An 18,344-nucleotide genomic window follows, 5' to 3' on the forward strand; every position below is an offset into this window, starting at 1 on the left:
TACTGAAAACATTTGTTTTACTTGTTGATTTTTATTTTACCTGTTGATATGGTTTATCATGTTTAAAATGTTAACATACATAAACGAAGCCAAGCTAATAGAAAAAATATGTAGTAAATAAATATTAAAATCGAGGCTATTAATAGAATGTGCTTTTGCGGGAAACTCACAGACTCTGTGCGGGCACCACGGGCACCATGTTGGAGGCCACGGCTTTACAGAGTAAGTAATAGAAAAACACTCACTGAGGAGGTTGATGTTTGTAACAGAAATATAGTTTGCAACATATTTCCCCACAATAGTGCTTATTAAAGTGGATGTTATTATGTTCACTGCAAAATTGTTTTCTTGGTATTTCTGTCTTGTTTTCTAGTACAAGTATCTAAAAATTGCTATCTAAAAAAGTCAAGATACATTTACTTCAGAAGCAAAATGACCTATAAGATAATACGTTTTTTGTTTGCTAAACTTGTTTTCAACAAAAACAAAACAAATTGAGAGTTTATAACCTGATCTCACAGGAATTCGTACATTTTGTACAAGTTGGCTAATTCATATAAATTTGTACAAAGTGAAAAACGTACGATTGTTAAAAAAATTATACTAGAGATGAACCCATATTACATTTTCCATGGATTCAGACTGATATAGCCCAATACCGATTAGTGTTGGGCAATATGCCCCATTTTGAGATCGTCCTATCGTTAGGCTGTAAGATCGCCGATACATAGAGACCACGCCCACTGGGGGGGAAACAATCCATCTGTATCCATTGACTTTGTATTGCGGGAGGCTGCCTCCTTGTCATTTCTGGCTTTTAACAAAAAACAGAATAATGCCTAAAAGCTGCTGTGTGACAATATGTACAGCTAACAAGCCAAAAAACACAGAAATAAGTTCACTGTTTCCATTTGTGCCTGATGCTCCACGCCGAAACATTACTTCTACCGCCGGTTACTTTTATTTCATGTTTCTAAATGCTAAAGAGGCTTAGATGTTAAGTTTTTGGTAGACGTTGACAATTCTTAGTATTTTTTCTGAAAACCCTCAGGAGATAAGGGTATTTATCATAGAATAACATAGGTTTTAGGCATTTTAGGAATAAATCGGTTAAAGACACAAAAGTGGAAACAGGCAACTTTTCATAGTACTACTATTAGTAGAACTGCGCCCACTAGATGAAAACGTAGTCGGCGATCCACTTTTTTCTCCTTAAAGGCTGGGTTTTTACGGCTCGACAGCTTATAAAAACGTATTTCTGTGTTTCTTGGCTTGTCAGCTGTACATCTTGTCACACGGCAGCTTTTAGGCATTATTCTGTTTTTGTTATAAGCCAGAAATGACAAGGAGGCGGCCTCTCGCAATACAAAGTCAATGGAGACGGTTGGATTGTCCCCCCCGGTGGGCGTGGTATTCAAATAAGCATAACTGCGCTCTGTCTCTATGATAGTATCGGGGGGGGGCTGGGCAGTAGTTTACTCACTTATTTGTTTGTTCATTTTTTACTTATTTATGACAAGTCACTTTTTGGACTGGTGGACAAAAAAGAAGCAAGGGCAACACTGTCATGATCACACCCTTCTTAAAACTAATGCCATTAATCCATCCGTGTCAATAAGTCCAGGCGCTATAAAATTTCCTGCGTGCCAGGGAGTGGGAACAAACAACTCACTGGTTTTAACCCTTTGCGTGCCTAACAACCTCTCTAGTGCAAGCAAATGTCAGAGTCGCAAGTATTACAAGTTCAGGTACTAAGGAGTCCATGCAGCGCGCATTCAGGTCCAAGCAAGAGTCCAAAATTTAAAATGTTTAAGGATTTTAAAATAGCATTGGGGTGCATAGAGCTTATTGAAGATATTTTGATGATCTTATATCTGTTTTTCATTTTTTTCACACATTACTAACATCACTGTCATTTAAATAATCAAAACCACCACATTCATGTTTTTTTTGTGTCCCAGTAAGCAGTTTGCTTCCCAGACCAGTATAACTGGTAACTGTCTGCTATAAAATTGTTGATACACCATTTATGGAATTAAAATTCTTGAACATGATATTTTTTACTTCACTTTTATGAGACAATGTGCTATCTTACAGACGTACAAGTGGTTTGGTAAAAGTTAATACTAAAAGCAACCCTGCACTAGAAAGAGAATATAATGAAAGTATTGTACGAGTGGGGCTTTACAGGATACGAAAATCATGATTTTTTTTCTTGGAGAAGGTGACAATCATTCACTTTCCACGGGGAAAGCAATTAAAGGCTCAGAGGTGCCAATTTTATGATAAATTATTATAATTAATTCAGAGTTATTTAAAATAAAATCCACAATGGAATTGAATCCATTAACTTTTGGGAAAACAGTTTTGGACTTAACAAAGGTGACAGCCTGGTTATCAATCAAAATCATGGCTATTCAACAGAATTAATATCAATGTTAGTGTTTCAATAGTAATTACAGACCGTTTATGGGATGGTGATTGTGCTACAATTTCAGAAGCTACATGCTAAGATCTAATGCTGCGTTCACACCAGCCGCGGTAAAGGCAACTCACGGTGCGAATGAGGCGTTTAGCATGGTGCGATAGATGCGATTCCGCCTCATTCGTGCGTCTAGTTCACTCGAATAGCGCGAATTGAGCGTTACCATGGCAAACGCGCAAGTTGAAAAATTTGAACTTTGGCGGAAAAACGCGCCACATGTCTTGATGACTAGAATTTCACGTGCGAATGAAGCGATTAAACTCAAAATGTTCAAGCGGAAAACTAGACGCGGTACATGCAAATTTGACGCCTCAAACGCGGCTGGTGTGAACCCACGGTAAGGTTTTGTAAAACTTTACCTACACGTGTCAAATTCAAAATCCCACATTTTTTCCCGACACCCTCGCTGTTCTACATCACAATGCATCATTTGCGAGGTGGGCATCGCCACATAACCCTATTCATCACATATATTATCTAAGACATGACCACAAGCACCAGACTCATTGCGTCTATCAATCAAATCAACCTCGGGCTTCAGGATGAGGCCAATCATTTCGGCACACTGATCCAATCTGGCGAAGGCCCCTAAACAGAGCGCCGATAGTGAACTCGCATGATTGCATCTCATATTCTGCCCACTTGCATTTTTTCATCAGGTATTCTGAGCAGACAGCTATAGATTCCCACTGTTAATGATTGCCAATATGTTCGGGCGAAGGGAGGCCTTTGAACCAAGTGGTAATTTAGACCAAAAACTCACAAACAAGCAATCAGGCCAGCGTCTTCAATCACATCACTGACTCACCATGGATGCTTCAGTAGATTACGCTGTCTTGAGCGGATCCAAAGTGAAATTGGATGTAATGGTTTTATGATAAATAATTCAATATTATTTATTCCAGGTGGGATGCTTAAAACACTCTTGACAAATCAGTCCGCACAACCATGACAATTATACAAATATGACTGTGATTGGCACAGTCTTGCTGTGGAACTTGGGAATTAATGTTTACATCACGTTTTTAGTCTATTGAAGAAAATAAAATGCGGACGCTCTCAAAGGAAAACTGATTAAAAATGCGTAGCCTGTCGATTGTCTCAATGATAATCCCCAATTACTTCATGTAGTCCTAATGCATCGGACTGCTTTTTTTGAAATGTTCATTTCATTTACTAATGAGATCTAAGAAACAAGGTGAATAATAATTTAGAGAGATACTAAGATATATAACTTTTGAGATTCCTCAAGGGCGAATATTTCCATCAAGAAAACTATTTGGATAATAATTTGTTTTCTTACAACAGCGGGATAAAAACGGATCAATGTGGAACGATATCAAAACGGGTTGTGGAGTAAAACAGTGCACTTTGACGATCTCATCTTCTAAAATCGATAGCAATACGAGTCTTCTAGGCTATCAGCAAACGTGCAGGCAACAAAATAGACTTTCACAGAAGTTTTACGCCATTTACCCTGCAAGTGATTTCATGTCGTTGACATCAACCACGTTTTTGAGACAGGCAAACAATGGTGAGATCAATCTATTACTGTTTTTCTACAAACCTAGGGGCCACTTACTGTACACCCATCACATCAGTGAAGCTTAGCTGACAGCTGTCAACCCTGCATTAACCTAAAGAGATGTTACGTTTATTTCTAAACGCCCTCGATTTTTGGGATTTATTGGTTTAAACGTCTAAGAGCCTGTCGAAGTAAGACGTGCCATTCACATCAATCACGGAGGCGCCCGGCCCGCGTGCGGCAATTTCGACTCATTTCGTCAGAGTGGATTGTTCTGCGTGGGGCCGCGAAGCACTCGCAGGCCTTGCCGGCGAAAGTCATTATTCCCCCTGAGTATTTCCACGGGGAGCTCTTTGCACTAAATGTCACATTCTCGCCATCATAATGTGATCCCCACATGACAAATAGTGCAAACTCTTTTAGTTGTCACTTTAATATGCAATTATGGCAGGTCCCTTTACTTTGGGCCCTCTGCTGCTCGGTATGATAAAGTCACCGCGTTCCTCATTTCTGCCTGCCAGTTTTATTCCAGAAACAATAAAGCACCTATTTACCATTGAGCCAACCATGGGCGTTAATCTGTTACATACTGTGGAAAAGCCAATGCGTTGAATGAGAAAACTGGAATAAAGAGAATAAAGAGCTTCGGCTTGTGTGGCCTCCAAAAAACCAGGACAAAAAAAAATTAATAAATAATAAAAGATATAAAATTTGAGATCAAAATTGAATACTGCACTGCAAAAAATGACTTTCTTACTTAGTATTTTTGTCATATTTATACAAAAACTAGACTTCTTTTTTTAGGTCATTTTGCCCATCAAGACAATGCATCTTGATTTAAGAATTTTTAGATATTTGTACTGAAAACAAGACAGAAATACTAAGTAAGAAAGTAATTTTTGGCATTGTGTGCGCTCATTTTTCAAAAATAACACTTTATCAGAGAGATGCATCCTTTCTTTCAGTTCTCATTGAGATCCTAAAGCAAAGCATGAAGGGAGGGGCAGTGATGTCCACAAAGCACCTACAGTGTTCACCAATGATTTGTTGACTAATGGTTCGAAAAAAGGGCGACTAGTAGAACAACAGTTTACAGCTAGCCCTAAATGGACAAACTGCTCTATAAAGCATGTTTCGTCACTACATTGTCTCAAAAGATGACATGTTTGTCCTAAAAATAATCAAAAAATTCTTAAATTAAGATGCTTTTTCTTGATAAGCAAAACGAGACATGAAAGTAAGTCTAGTCTTAAGACCAAAAATATCAAATTTAAGTGATTTTGTGCATAAAACAAGAAAACAATCTGCCAATGGGGTAAGCAAAACATCTTGATAATTTTTCGTAAACACTAAATTCAAGAAAAAATTTGCTTACCCTATTGGCAGATTTTTTTTTTTGCTTGTTTTATGCACAAAATCACTTAAAGGGATAGTTCACCCAAAAATGAAAATTGTTTCATCATTTACTCAATTATATGTTATTACAAACCCGCATAAATGTCTTTGTTGTGATGAACACAAGGGAAGATATTTTAAGAAATGTTTGTAACCAAACCGTTTGTGGACCCCATTTACTTTCATAGTATTCTTTTATCCTACTATGGAAGTGACACAAACGGTTTTGTTACAAACATTTCTCAAAAAATATTCCTTTGTGTTACTTAGAACAAAAATTTATACAGGTTTGTAACAACACAAGAGTGAGTAGATGATGACAGAATTTTCATTTTTTGGTGAACTATCCCTTTAAATTTTATATTTTTGGTCTAAAAACTATACTTATTTTCTTCTAGATCGTTTTGCTCATCAAGACAAAGCATCTTAATTTAAGAATTTTTAGATATGTTTACTGAAAACAAGACATAAATACTAAGGAAATCTTTTCTAGAAAATCATATTTTGCAGTGTAAATTAATTGACTTAAATCATGTTATTAATTCAACTGAATTTAATATTTAAATGATTGACAGCTTTAAAGACTTACATGAGGACTTTAATGCTAGTTGCTTACCAACGCAATCTCGTAGCAATTCGTATTGATGCTTTTGTCAGATGCATGCGTGTTGTCGCTGTTACCCGTCTGGACAAAAGTTAACTTTCGATTTCTGTTTAATGGTCGGACTATCTGATTAGTGGCTAAACTGAATACCTTTTCAAAAATAATAAATGTTTTGGTTTCCTAAAGACGAGGGGAGAAGGCGATCATGGATCACCGCTATGCGAAGGAAGGTTTGGCAGCTAATCTGTAGTTAACATTGTATACATTAATTTTACACAGCAACGTTAGCCCAATAGGCTTTACACCCAGCTGCACTACTTCCTGAACTTCAGCCAGCTCCTTGTTTCCTGTCTTCCATTATTGGACAAACTTATTAATCCAGGTGTGCCTGACCTCAGTAGTCACAATAACAAGAATCAGACACACCTGGATTAATCAGTTTGTCCAATAATGGCAGACAGGACACAAGGAGCTGGCTGAAGTTCAGGACGTAGTGCAGGTGGGCATAAAGCCTATTTTTTTTTTGATATATTTAGCTATATATTTTAATTAAGGTAATGTATGTATTATTTATTTTGCTCGTTATCAGAAATAAACTACTTTTAAAAGGTATCTGTTGTTATTGTTTCTTTGCGGAAGATTACCGGAAGTTATGTTGGTTCCACGAAAAACTTTTGTTTATGTCGTTACTGCTGAAACCGTCTATATGTATTTAACAAGGTGGCTTATTCATATTCGTACAAACACATTTGTAAGTTTTTGTTAAACTTTTTTTTGCCCCTGTGATGTTGGGGTTAGGGGCAGAGTTTCATTACTGTTTTTTGTATGATTCACTTCGTTCAAATGCGTACAAATCATTTCTGTGTTTTTGACACAAACCTTTCCTAATGTAAAAAAACATTCTGTGAAAATATAACCTTGATACCATGGCCTTGCACATTTATTTAAATATTTGTGATTTTATAAACAAAAGCAGAAAATGTATCAAAAGTAATAATGTTAGTCATTTGCCCACCATCTTCTCTCTATATTGCTATTAAATTACTACTACTAACAGCCTTATCATTTTAAAGCAATGCAATAGTGATGCATCAGCTGCAATAGTTTGCTATATAGCAGCTGGGAATGAAAGATGACGCATGTCTGATATACTTCCCCCCAACCCTAAACTACAGATGGGCCATCCCTTAAAAAACACATACAGTATATACTCTTCATGAAGTCTCATGAGAATGGCAGATCTGTGCTTTGACCCATTTCACACATTTAACATGTTAAATCCCACCTCAACAAGGGCATGTGTGTTGGGGGAAGGTGTATTTGTGACAGCAAGAATTGTGTTAATGGAGTGAATGTTTTTATGGCAGCAAGACAGAATAAGGATCTGTTCATTAGAAAAAGAAAAAAACACGGAGAGCAGTTGGATACTTCAGTCAGGCCCCATATGTTTGCTGTCCTGGATGTGTAATGGACCTTCATGATGTGCTGCTATCCATGTTCCCCATGCCCTGATTATTACTTCTCACACGTCCCCGTGCCCATCCTCCAACTCAGCCCAAGCAGAAACCTCGTCCTGCTTGTCGCGCCAAATGATACGTGATTGGCACGGAGTCAACGTGACCCACCAGCTGTGTGCCACAATTCGTCTTGGCCCTTTAAAATCACAGGAATATTTCCTGTGCCCTTTTCCCATGAGACCTCTCGGCTGTTTTGTAACAGGCTGTGCCGCAAGCCCCTGTGATAATCTGATAAGTGGAAAATCAATAATTTAAGTGTCATTATCAGAGGAAAGACGTCATGGTAGAATGGCTTAATGCAATGAATCTCATCCAATGGAAACAACTTTATCTTTGGATAAGGATTTCAGGATAAGGATTTCTCTTCCTTTATGCATCATTAGACCTCCGCTTGCTGTAGAGGAACTGATGCTAATGCAGGGGCTTTTTAAAATCAATAGTAATTGCATATTAACATACAGAATCAACCAATGACCTTTTAAAGAGCATGCCAGCTAATTAATATTACACAATAAGAATATTTTTTTACATTTATTCATTTGGCAGATGTGCATTGAATAAAGTTGTACCATGGCCAAAGATGGGACTTTAAAAATGCCAATGCCACCTGGTTTGCAACTTCATGTAATCCAATGAATTTTAAGTGTCCAAATAATTGTCCTTGCACCATCAAGAAAAATAGCTGGTACAATTTATTTCAGCATTCTTTTGATCACTGGTTTTTCAAACCTGCCATCTTGGCATTTGAATTATGGCTGTTTGAAATTCTGAATTTTACATTTGAGAAGAAAAAGCACCCCGCTTCTCATTTATTAATTTTTTTATTTGTTCGTTTCGGTACAAAGGATGTGGCCTTTTATCATTTCCTAGCAAAGTCTGCCTCGATGACCAAGTAGCTGAATTAGGCTCTGGTTGTTTCAAATTGAATTTAGTCTGGTCCTTTTATTATTAGCATGGGGCAAAAACATCCTTGTGTGGCCAAATTGCCGGGGGAGATCATATCTAAGCCTAACAAGAGAGAGGTTGAAGAAATACAATGAGGACACAAATAAATGGAGATACAAGAAATGCATCACAATGAAAGCTTCATATCTGCTGTAAATAGCTTCAGTAGTAGACTTCACTCTATTGGGGACAGATATTTGAAAGTGGAACTATCAAAAAAAAAAAAAAAAACTCTTCTGAAATGTTTGCCGGTGCAATATAATTTTGGAAACCAAGCAAGATTAATCTCCATTTATACATAAGTGAAAAGTAAATATGGCTTTAAATAAACAGATTTGTGTTCAAATTGAAAGTTGCATTGGGACGGAGAGCATGTCACCGCCCAAATCACTGTCGCCTGTTGCCGGCCTGAATCCAGGTTCATGACAGGAACAGGTGGTGAAGAGGGGGAGCACGACAGCGGCGCCCTGCTGGTAACATGCAATGAGGCGAATTTGATGCTTATTGCACCTTGTCACACTGCCATAAATCTAGTGTCACTTTTCATTTTTGTGAACACCACTGTTTCCCTTACATGGACCGGCTGTCCTGGAGTTCGGTACACTCCTAAAAATTAAGGTGCTACAGGAATAAAATTATCCTTTATGGCTGTATTGTTCCATAAAGAACCTGAAGAGGATCTTTAGATTATTGGTTCTGCTATGGCATGACCTTATGGGTTGATATGTGTTGGATAGACCCAGCTTATATCACCCATCTCTGATGGTCCTCTGCATACAGTATTTTGACACCTGGCATTTAGTCTTCACTATAGATATCTTGGCTTAGTTAATTATTACAGTGACCAGAGTCCATAGCTCCTTAAGTAGTCACTGTTACTGCTCTCTTGGGAGGAATTGGTTGCTCGTGCTTGAGCTACTGCTATAAAATATTTCCAGCTGAACTCTTCAACCTCACATAGGGAAGTGCATTCATAAGCTCTTGAGAGAGAGCCACCAGCGATTTTGTCTGACGGTTATTTGAGGTCTTCCATGGTGTTTTCACACAGCACCGGCCGCTAAAAGCCAAGATGAGGCACTCAAATCCCAGCGACGGATAGACGTTTATGGAAAACAATGGATGAATTTCACCTTGGGTGAAAATGAAAAGCAGACTCTTAAAGTTGGAAATTAGATGTGTCCGATGTAAGTCCACAGGGGTTTTCTGAGGAGCGTTTTGAAGGGCACCAGAAAATCAGGACAAAGTACAGGAGAAAGAATAGAGATGGAAGAGCATGACAAAGAGAAATTTGGAAGAAAAGAGGGGAAGTAAAAAGAAAATGTGAAGAAGAGAGTAGAAGTACATTTACATTTAGTCATTTAGGAGATGCTTTTGTTCAAAGCAACTTACAAATGAGGTAAACAAAAGAAGCAATTATAGCAACACAAGAACAGCAATACATAAGTGCACTGGAAATAGTCTCATCAAGTCCAACATAGTCTAAGAAGTACAGTCTAAAAAAATACTGGTTATTTTCAAACCACCAAAAACAAAAAGGCAAACCCTGCTGATGGGTTTAATTTAAAGGTGCAGTGTGTAAATTTTAGCGGCATCTAGTGGTGAGGTCATGAATTGCAACCAATGGCTTAGTCAACTGCTCACCCCTCGCTTTTAGAGAAGCTACGGTAGCTGCCACCAGACAAACATGTCATCGTCGGAGACAACTTATTAAAATAATTTGTCCGTTAAGGGCTTCTGCAGAAATATGGCGGCACAAAATGGTGACTTCTATGTAAGGGGACCCTCAGTGTATGTAGATAAATGAGTCGCGTTCTAAGGTAATAAACACATACCGGTTCATTATGAAAGGTCTTTATACACCCCTGATAATATAGTTTTGTATATCATTTTGCATTTCCGTCAAGAGATCCTTCTAAAAATTACACACTGCACCTTTAAACATTTGAAACAACCCAATATTTTAGGTTGAAACCCAGCATAGGTTAAATTTCAACTATGTTTCTAAAATGTTTCTTTTTTTGTTGACCCAATGCTGGGTTGAAAATAACCCAGCATTTGCTAGAGTGCTTGGAAGAGGAAAGAGAAAACAAAAATGAATTGAAGAAGAGGAAAGAGGAAGTGAGGAAGAGTAGAGAGGAACTATAATGGGAAATATGGCAGAAACCTAAGTCAGTCCATCCAGAAAAACGTGATTATGCGATCGCATGATTCAATGCTTAAAGTCCACATATTTATGCGGGGGCCGCATTTTTTAAATACGCAGCACTTTCGCCGCATAAATCGCAGATTTCTGCTCGCAAAATATGTGGGGCTTGCATGATTTCATAATTGCGCATTTTTATAGCAAAAAAGTCATATATATCTTAGCTGAGAGTTGAAAAATGTTGCATTTACTTGTTGTCATGGGAATGTTAGGAAGTGACGTAATTACGCGACGTGAGCAATACGGCAGGCAATACAGCAGCCTAGAAGCCTGCTAATTTAAACAACCGAAATTTTAATATTAATAATACGTAACGCAATCGCATGTCTGGATTCCCCTTAGTGAGGCCCCCTCTCGTTATGCTCGTATGCTCTTGATGTTTTTGCCGCCTGTTTCAAACTGGCATAGGCATAGCACGTTAAACTAATGGTACTGTAAAAAAATGCATGATTCGAAACATGACTTACCCGTCTGGCAAAAAGAAACAAAAGAAAAAGCAAGAAGAGGCGGAAAAGTGGAAATGACGGTAAGTAATAGCTAGATGATGATTGACTTACTGATAATTAATGACACACACTTTAGGTGTCAATTTCATATTAATTGCCGTGCATAATTATTTGCTAGATTTAATACTGGTAAAAGGCTAACTGGTTAGCTAGGGTTAGCAGCAGCTTGTATTATGTAGTGAAATGGAATAGGACAGCCTATTATAAATGTATAGATTGTATTGTACCTTTAAAGGTTATGTATCTATTGTGTCTCCTATTAAGATAAATACCTAAATTATTTTAATTAAAATTATTTTCATTTATATTTATTATTCCGGAAAAGGTTAAAAAGTAACATTAAGGGAACAATTTAAACGGCCTGACTCGGTTTAAAAACTGGTTTCCAGCAGGTTCCTGTTTTGAAGAACATAAAACACAATTTACAGCTTTTGTTTCTTATGTTCTGTAAGATGTGTTTTGACTATTTAGTGTAAGTTGTTTGACTACATGTCTGGGTAACGAAGATATATCAAGTAAAAAACTTTTAACAGGGCCTCACTGATTATTCTTGCCTGGGGCCCCCATTTAATGTAGCTTCGCCTTTGGTTGGCAGCAACATCATCACTTGGAGTGTTGTGGTCAGTGAAAGAAAAGTGCACTTAGCAGGGTGCAGGTTGTATGGTGTAGGGGATAATGACCTACAACTGGAACATCACCCGGTGCTTCGTTCTGCTTCAGTGGTGACAATGAAGAGTATCACCATCCTGGGGTTTACAGCGAATCAGAGCAACAAACAAACAAACAAACACACAAATGATGCCTCAACCCTGACCAACATCTTACACTTCAATGTGTAAGACTTTGCGCTGTATCATAACACTAACAAGAGCTACAGTAAACACATGACTTGTGGTGATATCGATCCATTCACAGATTTCTGATCACAGACTGTAATCCATGTCTTAGTCTCATCTTTTATTATGACTTACTAAGACACAAAGATCTGTTTTGTTTACTGCAGTTTAAAAGATAAACTTAATAAAAAGATTGCTTATATGATTATTTATATCAACTGCTTATGATGAGATCACATACACCAAATGACACCTTAGCTAAAAACTTTAATATGGAAAATGAATAATTCAATCTATATAATTGTTTACAAATTAAGTCCCATTGTAAAGACAGTACTAACAGCCCAATGTAATGTCATTGCTTTTTCATAGCTCAGAGGTTTCATTGACTCATTGTTATTAATGTTAACATTTGCATGCATCCATTTGGTGAGACTTATAGCCCATTCCTGCTTTATATTTGATCAGTACTTGTTAACCCACGACCTTGACGCTTGTTCCAATTTGTTCTCAGTTTAATGGCTTTGACTTCTAGCAGAAAGAGACTACACTGGATGACGTTTTATAAGAGTCGCTTTCACTGAACATTTAATAGTGATCATATTTGAAAGAGATTAGGACAGATGCAATGTTTTGGTTATTCGCCATGACATTAGCTAACAGAACAAATAGGACGAAAGAAAAACGCAGCTAGGCATTTCATACCAGAGGCTATCTATCATTAAAAACTCTACTGGGTATAAAAATATCCCAGAGTAACAAAACTGTCATTGGTTCTGTAGCCTTGTCATTTATCAAACTCTGGCCAATCGTTGTGAGGCCAGGAGAGAAAATGGGAATTCTGGGAGACATTTATCCTGTTTTGGGGCAGGATGCTGTTTTTGCCTTGACTGATATCAGTGCTTTCTATCACACAAGTGAAACTCATAATCCAGAGTGTAAACCAAAAGGTTTTTGGGGGGACATTAAAGGGGACATAAAAATTTGACTTTTTCCATGTTTATGCGCTATAAGTGCTTTTAACAAATAGAAAATGTAAAAACTAGTAACTTAGTTTTGGTAAATATTCTCTGCAAGCATATGAAAAGATTAGGTCATTAAAATTTGTCTCCCCTTGTGATGTCAGAAGGGGATAATACCGCCCCTTAATCTGCACTTTCCAACCACAGCACTGCCATTTAGTGCAGAGATCAACTCATTTGCATTTAAAGTGAAAATGGCATTTTTGCCAAAAACAGTTTTTTTTTGCTCACACCTACAAAGTGTGATTTTAATGTTATAATAAATTATCTATATGTTATTTAATATTAGAACTTCACATACGTACTCTGGGGACACCAAAGATTTATTTTACATGTTAAAAAAAAGTCTTGTGAAATCTTCCCTTTAAAAGTACGTGTAATATTATTGTGTTACTCCTTAAACCAATATAAGTTACATTTAGTTTCATTCATAGAAAGTACCCAATTAATACGGAGCCCCTAAGGGGACATGGAGCAAAAATTTAATAAAGTTTAGTTTTGCGCGCGCACGTGAAACTATCGCGCGGGCGCACGTGAAACTATCGCGTGCGCACGTGAAACTATCGCGTGCGCACGTGAAACTATCGCGTTTAGTTTTGCGTGCACACATGAAACTACAGCGTTTAGTTTCACGTACACACGTGAAACTACTGCGTTTAGTTTCGCGTGCGCACATGAAACTATCGCATCCGCACGTGTAACTATCGCGTGAGCACGCGCAACTAAACTTTAAAAAGAATCTGCATATGAAGGTTTCGCATGAGCACATGAAACTAAACTTTAGATTATTTTACTCCAATGTCACCTTAGGGGCTCTGTAAATTAGTTACAGTACTTTAACATATATTTTCTCACCATTAGTTGGCTTGTGTTAGTAAAAGTAATCTGATTTCATAATGCAGGTGATCCCCTCAAAAATTATTTCACCGTCTAGGTTAACTATAGATCTTATTTAGTCTGGTTATGAGAAGCCCACTAGCTAAAATAAACTTAAATTTAGTGTTGTTTTTGCCAATATAAATTGTGATATGTGTGATATAACATCATGTAGGCAAAGTCAGCAGTGTTTACAAGGTGTTTGGTTCCATTTATTTATTTTAATTTATTTAACCCAAATTTTAGCCTATAGGCATCTGGGCTGTGTTTGGATGGCTATTTTACGTATTTTAAATGAAAAAATTGCTTGCTGGGCAACTTAACATGAATCAAAAGACACTGCATTCTTCCATCCAAACAAACCTGAAATGCTGTGACGAAATGAACAGAACTCTGAAAGACAAGACGCTAAATGTCCGTCATCAAATGATGAATTGATTCATTTACAGGTCAATCCACGTCTCATTACAGCTCAAATGAAAACACTGGGTCTCTGTGTAAGGTTTATATTTTGCATTAGGTTGTAGAAATTACATTCATCAACTGCACACAGATTCCTTGTTATTTATATATTAAATAAAATGAGAAAATTTGACCAATCTAAGTGGTCTCTAATCCACATGCGATCTAATCACATAATCAGCTAATGGCTCCAGCAGTCATCTCTTATGTAGGATGCATGTAACCACAACTCTTATATAATGAGAGAGAGATTTAAAGATGCACTCAAAGATTGAGATAAATTATCTGCCTGTTTTGAACAAATGTAGACATAATAAATAGCATTATTCCAGATTCATGAAACAATTCAATCTCAAATTTTGCTTTAATTCTCAGTGAACCCGCACACACAAGACACTTTACAGCAATTTTATTAATGCTTGTTAAAACCAAAGTTTAATGTACTGAAACAGCGGAGCAGACGCTCCACAAACCGACTGCAGCTGTTCATGAAGAGCGCGGACAAATGGATGTCCTCATCCAGCTCTTATCAAAACACTTTCGTCTCCCAGGTTAACCAGAGAGACTCTTGCACATCCCATTCAACACTTCAGGACATCTGAGGATCAGACTGACAGCCAAGAAGAATTAAGACAACCGAGGGACAGGCAGGTCTTAGTAAAAAGGTTTTGGTAGTATCAAAAAACATCTTCACTTCTCCTCTGTATTTGACACGGTGCGGATAGAAGTAATAAGCTTTCCACTACAACCGTCAAGGAGAGGATGGGAAGAAGAGGAATTCGGTTGTATTTCTGAAAAGTGGGTCAATGGACACTTTATCTTTGATAGAGGACGGGAAAGAAAGTGAAAGCGATAGGGAACTATTGATAGACAACAGACTGAAGATCGACATTGATAGGAGATCAAGAGGAGCTATCTTCTTGCAATAGCTGCACTACACTTCTTACCGTATATACAGAATAGTGGGTGTCTCGTTTTGTGAAATGAACCATGCTAAAAAAATCGATGAACTCTCATGTTGTTGTATTTGAGAAAAACAAGTTCCAAAAACAAGCACATCTTTAATTGACAGCATTAACAATATTTCAGATATATATGGTCAGATATTTCTAATAAGTGTACTAAATCTAAAATAAACTGGAGCCATTTTAATTTTGGATCTTGTGTAGATTTTAGTGGCATCTAGCATTAAGTTTGCGAACTGCAAACAACGGCTCAGTCCACAGCTCACCTCCCGTTCGAAACGCATAGAGAAGCTACGGTAGCTACCACAGGACAAACATGCAATCGTCTGAGACAATGTAGTGAAAAAACGTGAACTGTTTTTCTGTTTAGGGGCTACTGTAGAAACATGGCGGTGCAAAATGGTGACTTTCACGTAAAGAGACCCGTGGTATATGTAGATAAAAACGTCTCATTCTAAGGTAATAAAAACAATACAGGTCTTTATCAGTCCTTCCAGAAAAACGCAGAGTATTTTTGTGATTGTTGCAGGCAAAAATCCTTGATCTTTTCGTAAAAAATGCGATGGAATATGTGGGATATTTATGCAATTTTAGGCAATGAAATTGTGGGAACTTGCAGAAATTGTGGGTTGCGTTGATGTCACATAATCACATCACTTCGTAAAGTTCCCATGGAAACAGCGGACATGGCTGCGCTTGTGGGAAGTAAATGCAACATTTTTCAACTTTCTGCTAAGATGCATGTGATTTTTGCTACGAAAATGCGCGATTATGAAATCATGCAATCCCCACATATTTTGTGCACGGAAATATGCAATTTATGCTGCGAAAGTGTGGCGAATTTGAAAAAATGCGGCCCACCGCATAAATATGCGGACTTTGGCTGATTATGCTTTGAATCATGCGATCGCATAATCGCATTTTTCTGAAGGACTACTACGGTGGCCCTGAAGTGCAAACCATAACAACAAATTACTAAACAACAAATTAAAAAACACCACAACAAATTAAAAAACACTGCAACAAATTAAAAAACACCACAACAAATTAAAAAACACTGCAACAAATTAAAAAACAACAACAAATTAAAAAAACACTACAGTGAATTAAAAACCACTACAGCAAATTAAAAAACACTACAACAAAATAAAAAACAAATACAACATAAAAAACACAACAGCAAGTTAAAAAAACACTACAGCAAATTAAAAAAACACAACTACAAATTAAAAACCACTACAACAAAATAAAAAACCATAACAAAATAAAAAACACAACAGCAAGTTGAAAAATACTACAACAAAATAAAAAACAACTACAAAATAAAAAACACTACAACAAATTAAAAAACACTACAACAAAATAAAAAACCATAACAAAATAAAAAACACAACAGCAAGTAAAAAAACACTACAACAAAATAAAAAACACAACTACAAATTAAAAAACACAACAACAAATTAAAAACACAACTACAAATAAAAAACACAACTAAATTAACCTACCGGAAGAGGCAGGTAACAGTGGTACCTAATTTGTAGTTGTGTTTTTTTATTTGTTGTTGTGTTTTTTATTTTGTTGTAGTGTTTTTTAATTTGTTGTAGTGTTTTTTTAACTTGCTGTTGTGTTTTTTTTAACTTGCTGTTGTGTTTTTTATTTTGTTATGGTTTTTTATTTTGTTGTAGTGTTTTTTAATTTGTTGTAGTGTTTTTTAACTTGCTGTTGTGTTTTTTATTTTGTTATGGTTTTTTATTTTGTTGTAGTGTTTTTTAATTTGTAGTTGTGTTTTTAATTTGCTGTAGTGTTTTTTTTATTTGTTGTTGTTTTTTTATTTGTTGTGGTGTTTTTTAATTTGTTGTGGTGTTTTTTAATTTGTTGTTGTTGTTTAGTAATTTGTTGTTGTGGTTTGCACTTCAGGGCCACCATAGGGACTACTTTATACACCACTGATAATATAGTTTTGAATACTATATTCCATTTCTGTCAAGAGATCCCCATAAAATTTACACGGTGCACCTTTAACAGAGACATATGAAAGTCGTATGTTTTTTTACAAAATATCTAAGATGACATCTCAATGCTTTCCCAAAGGTGGCATGACTCTCAAACGCAGGAATTCCTGTGAAATGAGAATGATTCAAAGCTGCTGACCTTCCGCTAACACGACAAATCCGGCAAAGAAACCGAGAGACGGAGAGAAATAAGAGAGACGTGAAAAAAGCAGACGCATAATTGTCCCCAAGGTGGTTGCAAAGTGAAATCTGTTGTTGGTTTGGCAAAAGAAAAGGTCATTGGTTTCAAAGGGCCTATTCAATATCACACACACGCATGCATCCGGGCTCTTTCTCGAAACCAGACTGGCGTTTTTGGACGGCAATTCTCGGATGGAGCTTTCGGATGAGCTCGCCTTGTTCCCCGAGGGCTGTTCCTACTACAAAGGCCACGGTCGGCTCTGATTACAAGGCGCACAAAAGAGCATTCTGATGGAAACACCATATTATATCTGCTGATAGGCAAGGGTTACGGTCTCAACAAACACACAGAGAGAAACAGATAACCAAGGTTGGCCAAAAAACGGTAAATGACTACAAAGGCAGGCGCTTGCAATAAATGACTTGTGGATGCTAAATAAGCCAAACAGAAAAGGATTCATGTTGTTTATTGTGACACAGGACGGTACTGCAAGAAAAATAACCCAAACACAAAGGGCAAAATAAATGGTCCCTTCGGCTGAAAACACAGTTTCTTTGAAATCCCGTAATGAAGTTGTTGTGCAAGTGTTTCTTAAAAGGGTCGGTGCAGACATGATACTGAAGGATGTTTTTTTGTCTGGCAAACCATCTGTTGATATCTGTATTTTATTGTTTGGCCCTCGCAGCTTGCTGTACTACAGACTCCACGGTTATAGTGCACACGCAGTATGTACACTCTCAGAAATAAAGGTACAAAACTGTACCTTTTCTGTCACTGGGGCTGTACCCTTTCAAAAAGTACAGCTTTGCA

At 37.1% G+C, this 18,344-nt stretch overlaps 1 protein-coding gene across 10 annotated transcripts in view; it reads right to left on the reverse strand.

The window, feature by feature from the left end:
- The window catches only part of ptprt (protein tyrosine phosphatase receptor type T), a 320,643-nt gene that overhangs the window by 217,116 nt on the left and 85,183 nt on the right, over window positions 1–18,344 (reverse strand). The window lies entirely within an intron of this gene.

The sequence above is a fragment of the Paramisgurnus dabryanus genome, chromosome 7, assembly GCF_030506205.2.
Source record: "Paramisgurnus dabryanus chromosome 7, PD_genome_1.1, whole genome shotgun sequence".
Taxonomy (NCBI): Eukaryota; Metazoa; Chordata; class Actinopteri; order Cypriniformes; family Cobitidae; genus Paramisgurnus; species Paramisgurnus dabryanus.